This window comes from Schistocerca nitens, chromosome 9 (assembly GCF_023898315.1).
Source record: "Schistocerca nitens isolate TAMUIC-IGC-003100 chromosome 9, iqSchNite1.1, whole genome shotgun sequence".
NCBI lineage: Eukaryota > Metazoa > Arthropoda > Insecta > Orthoptera > Acrididae > Schistocerca > Schistocerca nitens.
In genome coordinates this window covers 24,215,292-24,232,230 of record NC_064622.1, presented here as the reverse complement: position 1 = coordinate 24,232,230, position 16,939 = coordinate 24,215,292, and positions in this window count along the sequence as shown.

Below are 16,939 nucleotides of genomic sequence, written 5' to 3'. Positions count from 1 at the left end.
AAACAATCGATTCTTTTACTCAAGTTGTCTCATAAATTTCTTTTTTTCCAATTTGATTCAGCATCTCCACATTTGCTTTTCGATCTACCCATCTACAATTCAGCATTCTTTTATAGCATCACACTTCAAAAGCATGTATTTCCTTCTTGTCTGAACTAACAATCGTCCGCGGTTCACTCTAATACCGGCTTAACTCCAGACAAATACCTTCAGATAATAATTCCTAACAGTTAAATTAATGTTAGATGTTAACAAATTCTTTTTCCCCAGAAACGCTTTTCTTTGGTATTGCCAGTCTACATGCTATATCCTCTCTACTCCGCCCGTCATCAAGTGTTTTGCTGCCCAAATAGTAAGACTCTTGCAACTTTTAGTGCCTTATTTCCCGATTTAATTACCTCAGTGACGCTTGATTTAATTCAGCTACATTCCATTACCTTTGTTTAGCTTGTGTTGATTTCATTTTATAATCACTTTTCAAGACACTATCTATTCCCTTCAACTGTTCTTCCAAGCGCTTTGCCGTCTCTGTAAGAACTGCAATGTCATTGACAAATCTCATAGTTTTTGTTTCTTCTCCCTGATTTTTAATTCCCTTCCCAAATTTCTCTTTGGTTTCCTTCACAGCTTACTCAATGTACAGATGGAATAACATCAAGGGTAGGCTACAACTCTCTCTCACTCCACTCTCCATTAAATTCCCTTCGATTCTTGAAGTTGCAGTATATGCAGTATGGCTTCTGGTCAAGTCATAAATAACTTTTCGCTCCCTCTTCTTTATCTCTACTGTCATCAAAATTTTATGGAGTGTAATCCAGTCAACTCTTTCAAAAGCTTTCTCTAAATCTACATGCGCCTGATTTTCCTTTCCTCACGTTATCTTCTAGGATGAATCGTACAGCCGGTATCGCCTCTTGTTTTCCTACATTTGTCTGGAACCCAAACTTATGTTCTCCAGTCTACCAGTTTGTCTGTTATTCTGTAAATAATTCGTGTCAATATTTTGCAACCATGACTTAGTAAACTGATGGTTCGATAGTATTCACAACTATCAGCATCTGCTTTATTTATATAACTTTCTTCCTGAAGTCTGTGGGTATGATACTGAGAAGTTATATACATGACATAACACTCTTCTTGTCCCCATAAAATTGTGCTTGGTGATGTGAAGTATTACAGTTTTCGTAGTTGTGCCTGCATATTACGAAAAAATGTACAGTCGAAGTGATACACTGCATTAAAGACCTCTCCATTCTTGGAGATAATGATTGACTGTGTGTTTATGTTTATGTCTGAGACGTGGAAATAAAGTTATGGAAATTAATGTGAGGGTCGACTGTAGTATTTTAGACGCCAAGTGTACTTTAACCTGCCAATTACACTGTTACTGTAAATAGAGCGAGACACAGGTCATTTGTATTGTTATAGAACAATAACGCATACAATTTAGACGTGGAAATAACACTATGACACTTAATTTGCGAGCTAATTGTGTCTTGCACCAAAGTGCGTGCAAAGGTTGAACTACAGTCGTTTTTGGAGGCCAATCTGAGGGTATAGAGAATAATATGGCTAGATCTAGGGGGTTCATACTGATTGGTCGTTCCCTTTTTAATGGTTGGTAAAACGCTGGGCTTTGACTAGGAGAGAAAACTGTATGTGGCTGTGTGTGTGTGTGTGTGTGTGTGCGGGCGCGCGCATGTATCAAGTTTCAACTCCCCTCGCACCCTTCACCCCTAGCCAGCCAAGCTGCCCCTGCACGTAGGCAACAGGGCGATGTAATGTTGAAAGTACGTATACCCTGGGCCATAAGCCGTTAAGATACGCTTGCCGACGATGACTTTGGTTCGATCTCTGTGTCCCAAATAGCCGACGCAGAGAGCTTACAAGAAATACACACGTGTTTAGATCTTCCAGTCGCGGCTCAGTATTTTGCCAGCCATGGAAAACAGGTAAGTCAGTCAGTATGTACCCTCTAGAGCGAGCCACCTTGTTTTCTGCTGGTATGCACCAGTGGTTCTGCCTTCATTAAGTCCGTCCAGCAGATCATACAAGAAAATGAAAACGAGCTGCACTGCTTTCAGCTGTAAGTAATATTCTTTTTTTTCTGAACTGTTAGGTTTGTACATAAGTTCATACCTTTTTTCCATAAGCTCAATAAACACAACAAAAATATATAACAAACTTTACTCATCAATAACGTAGTCTCCTTCACTATTTACAGCAGTATGGTAACTTTTCCATTCATGGTTTCGAGGCGAAGAACTCGTCGAGCTATGTTCGGAGCGCATTTTCATCCGGAAGGAAGTTCTTTGAAATTTGTTCAATAGCGGTTGAAGAAGGTGAAAATCTGCGGGAGCAAGATCAGGTGAAAAGGTGCATACGGAATGACTTTCCAACCCAACTCTAGTATAGTGTTTTTGCCAAGTAGCATCATTTCTCTCGGTATTCCTGGGTTTGTTCCTCTACTGCGTCTGCAAGATGTCTCAGTTGTTGGCAATAAATGGCAGCAGTGATGGCTACACCCCACCGTCGCTGTTCTGCCAGATGCATAACATCTCATTATCTCCAGATGAGAAAGTAACTATATATGATCTTAAATAACAACAGTGAACCAAAAATAAAAAATTAAAATCGATAAATAAACCCATAACAATCAGAATTCCAACTTGCAAAACAACAACGCTACGAACTTATGCAACAAACCAATAAAATAACCTGGTATGGTCGAGATTCGATAGAATCTCAGTAATTTTTGCGTTCTGTGTTATTCTACATGACACAGAATACGGCATATATTTGACCCCGACAAAATTCCCGTTGTATTTTACGCGCTGCAGAGTAAACCTTTGTAGTGATTCGAGAATTTCGATGTAAATTCTAGAACCACTCAGTCTTCTACCGTCTCGAACACACGATGTTGTGGATATGAGTGTGGGATGGTAGAATCCTACCTACTGCTCGTCACACGTTTGTGTGTGCAGGTTTAAAATCAGTCGCGGGAAGAAAGTAGACGTGGCGGACGAACGGCATCGACAAGTACTTGTCGGGCAATCCATAGATGTTTTAGTAAGTGTGTAAGGAAGAACCGTGGAGTTTGTATGCAGCTCTGTGCTTATTGTGCCATTGACTATTGTTATTAAAACAAGGACAGTTGGAAAGGAACTCCTGAAGTAACCTTTCTACAGGCAAGACATTTTCTGATTCATGTTAAGCGAAGTTATGGTATCTAAGCCAACTTTCTTTTAACTGTAACTCAATTTGTTTCTGACGTTCGGCTGTACGAGAGACTTACAGGAAGTTACATATTTATGTGGAAAGTGAGAGTTTTATTGTGTATGGAGGTTAAATACATCGTTAACTGACGAAAAGTAAAGTTTATATGTCTACTTATTTCATAAGTAGAAAGAGTCTAAAAATTCTTGTACCTAGCGTTATTCGACGGAGAAGAAGTCAAGAGGGTGTGAGCGTGTGGGTGCTATTCTGTCATTCTGCTCAACGGATTAATCTGAGATGTACCCTTTACCCTGTGGCTCCTGCAAGATGCAATTTCCAACCCCACACTACTACGGAAGTCAGACAGACGCTCATAACGTTCTAAAGAGAAATGCCTGAAAACCTTGCAGCAATAAATATCTTCTGGAGTCGTCCGCCGTAAGGAAATGACACAAAAATTGGCAAAATTTCTTACGTAACTACTGGGATACTTGGGTACTGGAGTAGTGCTAGTTAGTGTAAGAAAAACATGAAACTACCGAAAATTTTTATTTATTTTGCAAAAATTCTGAGAAATCACAATGGCACTTTTAGTTACAAATTGAACAAGTTATATCCTGGTTCTTTTTGGAGTGTGAAGTTACCTCGCAAGGACAGGACTCGCTAATGAAATTTCTATACAAAGTTTAAGATTGTTATTGACTTGGCAGAATGGCTGAGAGCCGCGCCTACTCAACTTGAATAATTATCCTTTAGAATGTTGCTAGGTACAGTCGAGGCTGTCACATGTGAAATGCAATGAAGTGTACTGTTGTGGAGGAAATATGGGGCTCGCAAGAGCTGTAGTGCACAATACCGTAAGCTGCGATGACTGCTGTCTGCTCCGTTCGCTGCTGACAAATAAGGTAACTCTCATTCTATCTGGATTGACCTTCGCCAATCAAACTCTCCCTACGCCTTGATGAAGTCAAGGATTCCTATTCGCCCCTAGTCTAACTATTGGCATGGTACACCGGTCAGATAACCAGTCCACCGTAGTGCCACTCAAAAATTCGCTCGCAGGCGTTTAACTATAACTCTGTCCATTCACACCACACAATCAGTGTGGCGGCCAACACAGTGAACAACGCTTAATCGCAGGGACTCAATACAGAGTCGCCCTCTGATTCGCTCTCGACAGAGTTGCTCTCCCAGTGAAGTACTGAGGAGAGACTTGTTCCTCGCTCTTTGAGTACACGTACGAGCGCACACGGTCTCGTTACGTGTTCTCGCTCCAAGAGCGACAACGGAACGGCTCCTCTCCATGCCAGGCATGAAGGGGTATATCTTTTGGTCTCTTCCATTACTCCTTCAGCTCAAGGCGTCAGGAATATCGTCTGCCAATCAGCATTGCTCTTCTAAAACGGGAGAATGACGTTTCGCTTAAGGCGACCAATCCGGAAATCTGTGGCATCGGCGTTTGGCGTTTGCTGTCTCCCTGTGAAAACCTCTGAAACTGCGTGCTATGTTTGTAAAGAATGTGTAGGCTGGGTGCTCCCACACAATGTAGTGGAATGTGCTTTTAAGCCAAACACGGGGTCGTTCTCCCCTTTCACTCGGGCAAACACAGTCTGCTCTACCGTCGCTGGCCGACGTAGATAGGTTGTATCATCCTCTGAAGGGACCGGCCCCCCGGCGTGCGGTTTGACTCTCCCGAAATAAAAGCCCCTGCAACCGTCGTGTCTTGAATGTGTGTGTGTGTGTGTGTGTGTACGCCAGCCTCGACTATTTCAATCTCGGTGCGCACTTGCGATTTACTAGTTATTTGCATATCGTTTACATGAATTCATACAACATTGACTTTATCTTATCGAGTTTGGGTTCGAATGAAGCGTCTTGATGTGCGGAATATGATTGTGAGGGCGGAATATGTAAGCAATGAAGGTCAGGAGACCACGACGTCTTACAAGTGTTTCCAGCAGCCTGCTAGCCAGTAAAGGAGAGTGGCTGCAAGTTCCAAGTAAGTCATCTCGTAAAGAAGAGGAAGGTGGTTTGGGGGAATAAACCGATGTAACCCAGATCCACACTCACACTTTAAGTCGTTAGAACGTTAGACCTTCTTTGTAGCTCATTTATTAACAATCTCTAGTTCGAGTGTGATAGTGTACCTTATCGAAATCTTCTGTGAAGGCAGACTGATATGTAGCGTAACCTGAAGTCTAGATTAAGGTGGAAGGTAACAGTCTGGTTGTGAACTTACAAAGTCAGTTAATATGAATCCGAAATAATCATAGCAGATGATCTTTTCCATAACCCGAGTTATATGATGGTACCCTACTTACCGCAATTTTCTGTATAAACGACAAAATACAGGATAAATTCAGAAAATCTGTATCAGGTATTAGACGAATCTTCGACTGGTATTTTTGTGCATTTAAGCACTTACATATCAACTATGAGAATTACTTGGGGGGGGGGGGGGGGGGGGGGGAGAGAGACACACTACATAACTCGTATCAGAATCTTTTGCCCTGTGAAGAATAATCGTGTCTAAAAAAGAATGCAGAATGTTATAAGAAAGATAAAAGAACGAATGTTCAAGATTGTATGATTAGCGTGCCTTTGCTAAAGGATCATAGACCACATTCTGATCTCGAACATGGCATTCTTTGAGGAAAACAGTTCTCTCACAGAATCACCATGGCTTAACAAATATCACTCATATGAAACATAGTTCATTTCTTTGATTGACGATATCTTGAAAATATTAAATACAGTAGTAGGATATTCTCGGCTTTTTGCGGTGTACCACATTCACTGGTAACTGAGGTACGTCCATGCGACCTATTGTGTGCTAGGCTTGCGGTCTCTTATAGAGAGTAATTTTTCCCTTGCCCTGTACACGGATCGAATAGGGCGGGGAATCGTTTGGCTTGTGTGCAGAGCGCGTGCAACGGTCTGGCTACTGCTGTCATGATAGCCACCAATCACGTGCAACACATTTTCATCCAGATCTGGTGTTTCGCCATATCCCATCCATTATAACATGGAAGGATCCGGCTCCTGGTAGGAAAGCATGGACACACGCATGAAAGTTTTTTAGAACATTAAAAATCAGGTAAATGTTTTCTGAAATGATTTGTTTAAAAGTAAGAAATAAAACAGATTGGACGGACATTAGACGAGGTTTTGAATGATGCTTGAAATCATATACAGCAAAGGAGACTGCACAATCTACATAATGTACCAGACAAAAATCCCCTATTCTAAGATTCTACGTTGGACATTAAACTTTAAATTATCAATCAGCACGTCGTTTACTGCACATGATTTCGAACATCATTCAAACCCCGTCAATCGTTTCTCTAATCTGTTTTATTTCTTTCTTTTAGGTATGCCATTCTCTTAAAAATTATTTCAATTTTTTTTACTGTTAAATATCACAGCAGTGTAGCTCTTTACTCGGAAAATAGCTAGGTCTTGAAGTCATGAACTTTTTGATACATTATTTATATAATTAGCAGTAGCTATTTGTGAAGTATTTAGTTTTTCCCTAGAATCAATAATTAAATTCCTCTTAATTACCCCAATTACTTTCAAGAAATTAATTATCTTTTTAATATTAGACCTCACGGTGGTCAACTGATACCCCATTTGTCCATTCCCCACTCTTGGTCTGGCTATGAAAAATCGGAGAAAAATCCATTGTGTAGTTTCTAGGGAACCTTATTTTCCCTCCGCTCAAACATTTGGCCAAAGAGTACTGTGATGTGCTCTCCATCGCTGCGGGACAAGCTCAGCAAGTGTCTTAGCGCCGCTCTCCTATTGTACATCCATACTCGAGATGCACCCCGGACAAGTCTTCATCAATAAAACTTATCCATACTACTATGTACTACTGTTAACGTACAACTAGCACTAGCGGAAAAACAAATGCGAGTCAGGTTCGAGCCTTATCTTATGCAAGCTGAGGGCGAAGAGTAATGTGAGGGTTACTAGGGTCAACAGCAAGTAGCGCAAGCGAATGAAACAAAAAGACGGCGCATGCAGTTAACATTTGCACTGTTGTCCTTGTATAGATACAAAGATAAACGGCGTAAGAAATCAAACCGAATATAATGGCTCTGTAACGAGCCACTGGAGATCACTGGTACCCTACACGAAAATAGTAAAAAAGATCACTAAACAGCCTCCGAAGTTTAGGGGGTGGAGTTCGGGTTCATCTTGTATATCGCAGCCCGGCAGGAACACAGACAAATCTAAAAATGCGATGCTTGAGAAAATTCGACTTAAAGAACTAATTGTATAATATGAAAAGTTTACCATAAAAAGATCTTTGGCTGGGATCAATTAGTTAATCAGTGTTATTTTTTTCGAAAAGTTGATCTTGCTGTTATTGCTGTAGAAAATAAGAATGAACGGAAGCGCCAGTGTTACAAACACTGGGAAAGTGGGTAGTAATACCCACATTAATTCGTGCCACACTTAGTTTTGAGATTCTATCTTGTTTATTTCAAGGCACGACTGTACAAAGTTGTCACAGTGTCTGCCTTTTACAATCGATTACGTGTTTACTAACCTGATCGGCACACTTGTCGATATTTCAAGCAAACCTGGGCGTACAACAGGGGTTCCACATGGGGAGTATATATGTTTTGCTACAATGACGCGATTGTTAAAAATAGGAAATTCAAGAGTTACAAACAATTTTGACAGATAGCAATACATTAAACAACATTCAATAAATCGTAAAATAAAATGACATTGCGTAATATATGAACTTCGCTACAAATCAGACTTATTCACAATGAAAATAGACACGTAAATATAACAATACATATTACATTTTAGTCGATTATTCGTAAAATATGAATATAAATTCTTCTTAGCATATTTCCTTGCTTTAATAAAAATGTATCTCATTTCAGTAAAACAATCTTTTCAAAACAGAGTCTGGCAAACAGCTAATGCTTTGTAGTTACATAGACTCACAGTTTAAGTAGATTCTGTTCTTTGTTTTTTGAATTATATTTTTTAAACTATGTATCATCGATAATGATTATAAACGGATTTTACTGATTTTAATTCCTTTCAAGTCACTTCTGTTCTAAATCTGTTATCAACAATGGTGGTAACAGAAGATTAGCAATATTAAGGGAATAGAATATTTTAAAACATTCCTACCAATTACAGTGTCTACTTGAGTAAAAAGGAATATATTGTGTAGGTTCATTTCATGATCACACTTCCCAAAGAATAGTATCACTGATACTGCCCATATTTGACTATGCTTAGCATCGTTATTAACAGGCTGTTAGTTTTTCAGTTAATGAATATGGGTGAGAAACTGCCGGTAACTAACTTTAAAGGAAAGGTAAGAGCCTAACTGTTACGCTTCAAATAGTACTAGGTTGTTATAACTAAAAAGCTGTTACAGAGGCACAGGATGGGCTGTAATTATTGTACGGCAGCTAAACTTCGTAGATATTCTAATACGCTAATGCGGAACCGATTTAAGCTGAAAAAATCTAATTTTGGCCACTAGGTGCAAATATGGCACTGCATATACAAGTAAGACGTATAGAAATGTGTACATATGCAAAGGTTTAAGAACGCGACGTGGACATAAAAGGTCAAACAAGAGCGAAAGGCTTAATGTTGATTTTATTATTAACCGCTGCTACACAATTTGTTCAATACACATACCGGAGACGTCGATGAGATGCTGCAGAGCGCGAGAAGTGCATCTGGTGGCCAAAATTGGAAGTAATTTTTTCCAGAATAAATCGGTTTCGCTTTAACGCATTAGTATACCTACCAAGTTTCGCTGCCATACGATAATTACAGCCCAGGCTGGACCTCCGTGAGTAGCTTCACTATAAAACCATCCGGTATAAGCTTCCTTTAAATTTCAGGAAAGTGTTGTTGGCAATGAATTCCATTTTTGTTTTGTGCGCGTCGGGGCACTTCACAAGTAAAAAAATGTTTCAAATGGCTCTGAGCACTATGGGACTTAACTTCTGAGGTCATCAGTCCCCTAGAACTTAGAACTACTTAAACCTAACTAACCTAAGGACATGACACACATTCATGCCCGAGGCAGGATTCGAACCTGCGACCGTAGCAGCAGCGCGGTTCCAGACTGTAGCGCCTAGAAACGCTCGGCCACCACGGCCGGCCTTCACAAGTAAATTTCAGACATAAACTAAATATTGCCGTTTTTCGACTTGTGTCTCTTTTCTTGCTGGAGTGCGATATGAAGTTGCATCTGAGACGTGGAGTCTCTGAGACTGTCGAGACAGCTAGATTCTACCCGGGCAGTGCTGCCTATGGTACAGGGATGTGCAGCACACGGGGCCACGTCAGATGACGTATCTGTAGCAGGCGGCTGCTGTGTACACACGGGGGCGGGCGTGTTTATTGAGTTGACGGAAGCAGGCACGTCACTGAGTGGAGTCTCCAGTCTACGTCCGGGTGATGCGTCAGCGGTAGAATATCGGCCCCACCGTCATCGTAGGCGCCGTAGTGCGGCATCTCAACCCACCGTGCGTCACGCAGCACACGCACCACCCTTCACCCTACCGGCCGGCCACACGCGTCACGCTTTCACTAGCGTCGCTAACTGAAGCGTACAGTACTCGACGGTTAACCTACAAATACGTACTGCATTTACAGTATAGCGCAACGACATTTCTAGTTGTTATTTTCTTCGTACATGAGGGCTGTCTCTGTAATTAAATACAAGTTTTGTTACAAAAAGGGACGTGTCATTAACGTTTTAATTCACACTGTTGTTAAGGCTTGCATCACAGTGTGAAAGATCTTTGTCAGATATATTGATGAAAGTTCGGATCATAATTGACTTTTATAAAATACACTAAAAAAGCTACACACCGTGCAGGAATTATCAGGATGAGGTGGACATCAGTAAATGTGATGTATATGTACAAACAAACAAATGATTACATTTCAGAAAAATGGAATGATTTATTCAACACAATGAGCATCACAATATGAGCAAGTCAATAACGCCCTGGTCCACCTCTGGCCCTTATGCAAGCAGTTACTCGGCTTGGCACTGATGGATAGAAGTATTGTACGTCCTACTGAGGGATTATGTCCAATTTTCGCGTCAAAATACTGATCTGGTTTGAGGGCCGTGCCGTAAAGCTCCACACGTTCTCAACTGGGGAGAGATCCGGCGACCTTTCTTGCCACGGTAGGACTTGACAAGCACGAAGACAAGCGGCAGAAGCACGCCGCGTGTGTGTGTGTGTGTGTGTGTGTGTGTGTGTGTGTGTTACCTCCCTGAAGCGTAAGCCCGGCATGGCTGCCGTGAAGGGGACAAAACTGAGCGCAGGACATCGTCTACGTACCATCTATAAGGGTGCCGCGGGTGCAACCAAAGTGGTCCTGCTATGAAGTAAAATGGAAGCGCAAACTATCACTCCTGGTTGTCGGCCCCATATGGCGACAGTCAGCTTGGTATCCCACCGCTGTCCACGGCGTCTCCAGACACGTCTTTGTTCTGGAAACTCATTGACTGGAGAAAAATTGTTTTCAGTGATGAGTCCTGATTCTAATTGTTGTTGTTGTTGTGCTCTTCAGTCCTGAGACTGGTTTGATGCAGCTCTCCATGCTACTCTATCCTGTGCAAGCTGCTTCATCTCCCAGTACGTACTGCAACCTACATCCTTCTGAATCTGCTTCGTGTATTCATCTCTTGGTCTCCCTCTACGATTTTTACCCTCCACGCTGCCCTTCAATACTAAATTGGTGATCCCTTGATGCCTCAGAACATGTCCTACCAACCGATCCCTTCTTCTAGTCAAGTTCTGCCACAAACTCCTCTTCTCCCCAATCCTATTCAACACCTACTCATTAGTTATGTGATCTACCCATCTAATCTTTATCGTGCGTGTTTCACTTCCATACATGGCTACACACAATACAAATACTTTCAGAAACGACTTCCTGACACTTAAATCCATACTCGATGTTAACAAATTTCTCTTCTTCAGAAACGCTTTTCTTGCCATTGCCAGTTTACACTTTATATCATCTCTACTTCGACCATCATCAGTTATTTTACTCCCAAAATAGCGAAACTCCTTTACTACTTTAAGTGTCTCATTTCCTAATCTAATTCCCGCAGCATCACCCGATTTAATTTGACTACATTCCATTATCCTCGTTTTGCTTTTGTTGATGTTCATCTTATATTCTCCTTTCAAGACACTGTCCATTCCGTTCAATTGCTCTTCCAAGTCCTTTGCTGTCTCTGACAGAATTACAATGTCATCGGCGAACCTCAAAGTTTTTACTTCTTCTCCATGAATTTTAATACCTACTCCGAATTTTTCTTTTGTTCCCTTTACTCCTTGCTCAATATACAGATTGAATAACATCGGGGAGAGGCTACAACCCTGTCTCACTCCTTTCCCAACCACTGCTTCCCTTTCATGCCCCTCGACTCTTATAACTGCCATATCGTTTCTGTACAAATTGTAAATAGCCTTTCGCTCCCTATATTTTACCCCTGCCACCTTCAGAATTTGAAAGAGAGTATTCCATTAAACATTGTCAAAAGCTTTCTCTAAGTCTACAAATACTAGAAACGTAGCTTTGAATTTCCTTAACCTTTCTTCTAAGATAGGTCGTAAGGTCAGTATTGCCTCACGTGTTCCAATATTTCTACGGAATCCAAACTGATCTTCCCCGAGGTCGGCTTCTACCAGTTTTTCCATTCGTCTGTAAAGAATTCGTGTTAGTATTTTGCAGCTGTGACTTATTAAACTGATAGTTCGGTAATTTTCACATCTGTCAACACCTGCTTTCTATGGGATTGGAATTATTATATTCTTCTTGAAGTCTGAGGGTATTTCGCCTGTCTCATACATCTTGCTCACCAGATGGTAGAGTTTTGTCAGGACTGGCTCTCCCAAGGCCGGCAGTAGTTCTAATGGAATGTTGTCTACTCCCGGGGCCTTCTTTCGACTCTCTGTCAAACTCTTCACGCAGTATCGTATCTCCCATTTCATCTTCATCTACATCCTCTTCCATTTCCATAATATTGTCCTCAAGTACATCGCTCTTGTATAGACCCTCTATATACTCCTTCCGCCTTTCTGCTTTCCCTTCTTTGCTTAGAACTGGGTTTCCATCTGAGCTCTTGATATTCATACAAGTGGTTCTCTTTTCTCCAAAGGTCTCTCTAATTTTCCTGTAGGCAGTATCTATCTTACCCCTAGTGAGATAAGCCTCTACATCCTTACATTTGTCCTCTAGCCACGCCTGCTTAGCCATTTTGCACTTCCTGTCCATCTCATTTTTGAGAGGTTTGTATTCCTTTTTGCCTGCTTCATTTACTGCATTTTTATATTTTTCTCCTTCCATTAATTGAATTTAATATTTATTCGAATTAAGACGTGTCTTTTATAAAAGATACTGCAAAGTTCTTTTACAGAGTAATACGGGCCTAAAGTGTAGAACATAGTCGGTGCTAGTCATGGCTCTTTCCCTCTACAGTACATAATCTTGCAACGCGTCTCTTTTGCAAGCGAACAGGAGGATACTCTTAGGTAACCAATGAGAGGTAAAGAAACAGGTGTATGTTGAACGCCGAAAATGAAATGATTCAATATTCTTCACAGAGTTTTTGTGATTATGTTGCATCATGGAAGGTTGAAACGTCCCCTTAGAAAAATTAATGAATTGCTGTTCTGATAAACCTCTTACATTATTTGATTTTCAAACAGCTGAGCAGAACTGAACGCACTCAGACATTTCGCTCTTTACCTATTCTGATCAACACTAAACTGACACACAATAGTTTTAGCGCAACACAATCTGACTTTCAATAATCCCTACTAAAGAATGGCCCTGACTAACATTAACCTATACCTTTCACAAATCACTTACCTCACAAAAGTCTTCGTTACTCGAACTACTGCAATACAGCAAGCGCCACTACTGCCAGCTAAATAAAAGATTCAAACTACTGAAGGCACTAACTACTGATAGGCATGGTTAGCAAATAAAAGATTTTGATGGAGAACAAACAATGTATTTACCGTAATAGTGTTCAAAAGTCATAATATGTATAGCAGTTCATGACATCCAGTCTTACAAATTTACTGTCTCTGATGGACACACGTCCAGATCATCCGCTCTCAAAACTCCGCCATCTCTCTCCCCACATCCACCACTGCTGGCGGCTCACCTCCAACTGTGCAACGCTACGCGCTGTTAACATCCATTTGCCCAACACTATAATAGCATATACTCCAACAATGCAAACCAACCACAGCCTTCACACAGCACTGTCAGTGATTTTCATATAGAGTGCTACGTGGCGTTACCAACATAAAAACCTAAACAGCCTACTTAGATAGCCCCCATGCTTTTCTTCTTTCTTTGGCATGAATTTTGTGGTGATTGATGAGTAACGAAGTTCATCTTTTAGGCTTTGCTTAGAAAATGATAGTGTGTTTGTGACGTGCAAACAAGCAATGTTGTGTGTTAGATAAAGGAGCAGCTACAGCTACTGTTGAAATAAGAAGCACAACTATAATTGCTTATTTTTTAGAGTAGTGATTTCAGTTTTGTATCGTTGGGCAGATAATTACTGGTATGATGAATATCCTGTGCACTGCTTTGATTACGACAGATAGTTTTCAGAATACATTGCGCATTCCGTGATTACACCCAAGCCGAAGGCAAAGAAGATCAGTGTTCAGCGTCCTGTCGATAACAAAGTTATTAGTGACGGAGCACAAGCTCGGATGGCGAAGAAAATCGGCTGTGCTGTTTCGAACGAACCATCCCGGCATGTGCCTTAAGCGATTTAGGAAAATCATGCAAACCTGAATTGAGATGGCCGGACCGGGATTTGAACCGTCGTCCTCCTAAGTTTGAGGTCAGTGAGCTAACCACTGTGTCAACTCGCTCTCTTCATTCACACCAGGATTTGGCACATAGGAACTTAACTACCAGCTGTTGACACACTCCCTTGCGTCTCCATCACGCATCAAGCCGAAGGCTGCCAACATTGCTTCGCAAACTACGTAATTAACGGCACTGCCACAGATCTAGACTTCTGACAAACACAAAGGTTTCCAGAATGTTTCAAACACAAAGGTGTTTAATCTTTGCTTTATTCAAACTGTTACGCTCCAGTCACATATTTGTCCCCCTGAGTTTCCACCTCGCACTGCAGTCTTTGAAAGTTTACTGCGAAATAGTTTTGTGCCCGTGATGAATTTTTCTTAAGACCATCAACGGAACCGAAACAGTGACCTTCCAGTACAGATTTTAATTTTTGAAACACAAAAAAAGTCTCATCGATCGATGTCTGGGGGTATTACATCACGAGGGGTAACACCTGACTGTTTTCATTGAGACAGAAGTTCCAAATGCGTAATTCGAATCACATAGATAGTAGTTATTGTAGACTGGATTGAGACTGTTGTGAATCTTTTGGGAAAGAAAAATCTTCACCAGTGTACTATGATTACTCCGCCTTTGTTTAAATGTCTTATCCATAAAACCCTCGTGGCGATTATTTGTATGCATATTTGGTCATCGTCACCTTGTTCAGTGAGTTCTCTGCAAACTGGGCTTCTGCTTTTCGGTCGTCATGTGGCCAGAACAAACTTTGCTGCAACTCGATACTTCTTCAGTTTTGTTCATAAAATGTCTTACCTAAGTTTAATAATTGTTAAGTGAGTGTTGTGCATAGCAGACTTTCTTTTATTGCTGAATTGAGAACGAAAGCCTTTCCCATCAAGAGTCATCTTCAGTCGATTGATCGTCCCGTTGAATCGCGAGACTCAAACGTAACAACATTTCGCATCATCTCCGTAACACTGCTCCAAAAGTTTCACGATATCCGTCAAGTTTTTCCCATTTCAAATATACTGATTAGCCAGACCATTATGACGACCTATCTAATAACCGGTGTGTTCACCCTTGGCACGGATAACAGCGGCGACGCGTACTATCTCAAATGAGTTCGATCGGCTTCAGATATGGCAAGTTGGGGGTCAGCACATCAATTGGAACTCGCCACTGTGTTACTTGAACCAATCCATCACACTCGTGTCCTTGTGACATGGCGCACTATCTTGTTGAAAAGTGCCTCTGCCGTCAGGAAACGTGATCGTCATGAAGGGGTGTACGCGGTCTGCAACCAGTGGACGATAATCCTTGACCGTCATGCTGGACCCGTAGACGCCCGCGTGAATGTTCCGCAGAGCATAATGGAGCCGCCGCCAGCTTGTTTCCGTCCCGCACTACAGCTGACAAGGAGCTTTTGCCCTGGATGTCGATTGATTCGCGACCTTCCATCGGGATGATGAAGGATGTATTGGGATTCAGACCTTGCAATGCTCTGTCACTGTGCCAACATCCAGTGCCGATAGTCACGTACGCGTTTCATTTGTAGTTGCCGATGGCATACGTACGGATCATCAGCTGCTAAGACGCCGCGTTACGAGTGTTCGGTGCACGGTGTGTTCAGACACGCTCGAATTCTGTCCAGCATTAAAGCCTGACGTTCGTCCCGCCGAAGTTCGCCGCCCGTCCTGTGTTACCAGTCTGCCCAGCCAACGTCGTCCGACATTTGTAATGGGGGTTGGCCGTCCACCCCACCTCAGTTTCGCCACGTGTTGAAGACACTCACCACAGCACTCCTCGAACTCCTGGCGTGTCGTGCAGTTTCAGAAATGCTCATGCCGAGCCTCCAGACCATCACAATTCGCGCCGGCCGGTGTGGCCTTGCGGGTAAAGGCGCTTCAGTCTGGAACCGCGTGACCGCTACGGTCGCAGGTTCGAATCCTGCCTCGGGCATGGATGTGTGATGTCCTTAGGTTAGTTAGGTTTAATTAGTTCTAAGTTCTAGGGGACTGATGGCCTCAGAAGTTAAGTCGCATAGTGCTCAGAGCCATTTTTAGCCATCACAATTCGCCCTATGTCAAACTCAGACAGATCGTGCGCCTTCTCCATTCTACACACGGACAGCATGCGCACTTCTACTACCTGAACCGTGCGTGTGTCTGATTAGCAGTCATTCCTTGCCGGGTGACGCTGCTATCTCCTGGACGGGTTTATATCGACAGCAGTCGGTGGTCATAATTTTCTGGCTGATCATTGCATTTCACGTTTCATCGCTTCTTCTCCAATAAATCAGACGTTGCAAAATTCGCCACCTGTGACTTAAATTATATTTACTCGGAATCTGAACGAAAGGTGTCCAGTGTGGATGTCCAGGACATTGCAACGGATAGAATGGAATGTGCCTAGGACAGGATTTCTAGTACGTCGTTCATGGCACTCCCTTCTGTCACTGTATAAAAATTTGCCACTGCACGAATTATTTCCAACACTTTGCCTTTTTTGATCTAACTTGTCTGGCCTTAGTCTGCCACCGGCTTAGTCGAGCACTTACAAATTGTAAAATTGACTCTTGTGTAATAGACACAAAGCCAACACCCACCACTGTAGTACAAGTTTATATGCCAACTAGCTCTGCAGATGAAGAGATTGAAAGAATGCATGATGAGACAAAAGGAATTATTCAAATAGTTAAGGGACATAAGAAGTCAATTCTGATGGGGTACTGAAATAGGGGAAAGGAATGAAAGAGGAAGCCGACTAGTAGATTCTTCGCATAGTTCATAATTTAATCATTGCTAACTCTTGGGTGAAGAATCATGTAAGAAGGTTATATACGTGGAAAAGATCG